We start from the raw sequence: 2979 nt of genomic DNA on the forward strand, positions 1-2979 counted from the left end.
TTGTTTCCAAGGAAGAGCACCGAGAATCGAAGAATCAAACGAAAAAGCAAGCGGAGTGGCAGTTCTGTAATTTCAGAACTCAGGAAGAAGCTTCGCCCCGACGAAGGAAATGTCTTTGCCACGGCGAAGTAAGCCAAAGACGAGTTTGTCTGCTTCATTCTTCGCCGCGGCGACAGTCACTTATTTCAGTTTTGTCAAATGCACAGTTTCGTGCTGTGCGTGTTTGGCTGGGTTAATTGGACGAAGTATAAAAGAAAAACTTAGTCTTTTTGCCCAGGGCCTTCGTTTTTGTTTAGGTTTAGCCACTTTTGCACTTTTCTAAGAACTTTGAACGATTTGGCTTGTAAAAGGAAGAAGATTCGATTTCTAACTAGAGGATTCATCTTTTGGGGAGATTTCTAATCCTTTATCTCATTTTTATTATGTTGAACATGTTTATTTCCTTTTTTCGTTTTTGTTTTATTGATTTAGTTATGAACTAATCTTTTTTGGGTTAGGGTTTTGATGGTAGTTTGGATTTTAAATGGGTTAAGGGTTTGATTGTGTTATTTTCATATGAATATGCTTTGGTTGTGTGTTACTCTGATTTTTAATGTTGTATGTGATGAACATGGTGAGATTGAGAAATGAATCATGTTAGGCTTCTTGGGTAATCACCATTATAGTATTGGATGCTAGAGATAGATTCAGGAATTAATGAAATCATATAAGGATTCCTTTGCTTAATGAGTTTGGATTTATTAATCTTCATTTTGTTGGGTGCGGAAGGTTAATAAGGAAGAATAGGAAGGCATAGCCCGAGAGGGTATGTCTAACATTTTAGTGAGTTCGATTTACAACCATTGCGTATGAATGTGAGTGTAGTGTAATTTTAGGTCTAACCCATAAAAATCCAAACGAAGTCAAAACCCTACCCGTTTTACTTGAATTGATATTCCGCGTTTTCATATTGCTTTATTAATTAATTTTTAATCTTAGTTTAAATTTCATTTTGTTGTTCTTAATTAGAATTTGCTCCCACAAATCCAAAGAATTCGATTGCTTCAACTAGAAAACATTAGGAAACTCAGTGCTTTGCTTACAATCCTCATGGGAACGATACTCTACTCATCAGTATATTGCTTGTGCGATTAGTATACTTGCTACATTTGCATGTTGTAGGAAACACGCATCAAGTTTTTGGCGCCGTTGCCGGGGATTTGTTTTAAGTTAACATTGAGTTTTTCTTTAGTTAGCTAGATTGAAGTTTTTATTTTTGTTTTTAATTTTCATTAGAATTGTGATTTCACTTTTCTTCACTCTTGTTCGTTTCAATTTAAGCGAAGAGCAAGACGTCAACCAATGGTTCCTGTTGACCTTGAGCTTGAGAGAACCGTGAGAAGATGTAATAGAGAGAGAAGAGAAAGAGAGAATCTTGCTGTTGAATCTGAAAAAGTAGTTGTTGAAATGGTTGAACAAGAAAATAGAACACTGAGGGAATTCTCAGTTCCCATAGTGAATGGTAGTGGGTTGAGTATCACTAGACCTACAGTGCAAGCAAACAATTTCGAGATCAAGTCGGCAATCATCCAGATGATCCAGCAATCGGTTAGATTCAACGGGGATTTGAAGGAAGATCCGAATCAGCACATTGCAAATTTCCTGGAAATTTGTGACACCTTCAAGTCAAATGGAGTGTCGGATGATGCTATCAGGCTGCGGTTATTCCCATTCTCATTGGGAAATAAAGCCAAGGGGTGGTTAATGGCATTACCACCGGGAACAATAACAACGTGGAATGATCTAGCACAGAAATTCCTGACCAAGTTCTTTCCTCCAGCTAAATCAGCGAAATTGAGAAATGATATCACATCATTTCTACAAGAAGAGTCCGAGTCACTATATGAGGCTTGGGAAAGATACAAGGAGTTAATAAGGAAGTGTCCACACCATGGTTTGCCAATTTGGCTTCAAGTCCAAACATTTTACAATGGTTTGATGGGTAATGTGCAAACAATGGTGGATGTAGCTTCAGGAGGGGCCTTGCAGAATAAGACACCAGAGGAGGCGTATGAGTTGCTTGAGGTTTTGGCAAGCAACAACTATCAAAGACCAAATGAGAGAGTTACAACAAGGAAATCTTCGGGTCTTCATGAAGTTGATGCCTTCACAGCCATCTCAGCCCAACTCACTGCACTTCAAAAACAGTTGGGAACTATGCAGGTAAACTCTATACAAGCACCTCAACTAACATGTGATTTTTGTGCAGGAAACCATGTGAGCAGCGAGTGTCAAGTTGAAAACACATTTGCTCCGTCATCTTCATCAATGGAGCAAGTGAATTACTTGGCAGGAAATCAGAGACAACCGAAGAACCCATACTCCAACACATATAATCCAGGGTGGAGAAATCATCCAAATCTGGCTTGGGGAAATCAGAACCAGCAGAATAACCAATGGAACCAGAGGTCGGTTCCAAATAACCAACCAGGGGTGACCAATCAACCAGGAGATCAAAGAGTGACGAAGTTGGAGGATATGTTTGGTAAATTCATGCAAGAGACCACATGGTTCATGAATGAGACGAGGACAACTTTTAGAAACCAAGGGGCGTCCATTCAGAATCTGGAGGTACAGATGGGCCAATTGGCCGAGAAGCTTAATGACAGACCGCAGGGTTCTCTACCAAGCAATACGGTGACTAACCCACGTGAGCAAGTAAATGCAATTTCATTGAGAAGTGGGAGAGTTTTAGAAGAGGTGAGAGATCCAAGGAAAGAGGAAACTTCATCAAAGAAAAATGAAGATTCTGATGAAGAAATTGAAGCAGAAGAGAAACCACCCAGCCTAAGTAAAGATGAGAAGAAACGGGAAGAAGGGAAAAAGAAAAGGGAAGAGAAATTGCCATTCCCCAAAATCCCACTAGAGTTGGCGCATCACACACAACCTGTACCCTTTCCTCAAAGACTCAGAAAGGAGAATCAGGATAAGCAATTTATT

The 2979-nt window shown here is 39.5% G+C and overlaps 1 non-coding gene across 1 annotated transcript; it reads right to left on the reverse strand.

The window, feature by feature from the left end:
- Nucleotides 1-1830: 1830 nt before the first annotated feature.
- Nucleotides 1831-1937, reverse strand: LOC116105124. Its single transcript, XR_004124030.1, has one exon. It is a non-coding gene; the product is annotated as a small nucleolar RNA R71 (small nucleolar RNA).
- Nucleotides 1938-2979: the final 1042 nt, after the last annotated feature.

This window comes from Pistacia vera, unplaced genomic scaffold (genome assembly GCF_008641045.1).
Source record: "Pistacia vera cultivar Batoury unplaced genomic scaffold, PisVer_v2 Contig492, whole genome shotgun sequence".
Taxonomy (NCBI): Eukaryota; Viridiplantae; Streptophyta; class Magnoliopsida; order Sapindales; family Anacardiaceae; genus Pistacia; species Pistacia vera.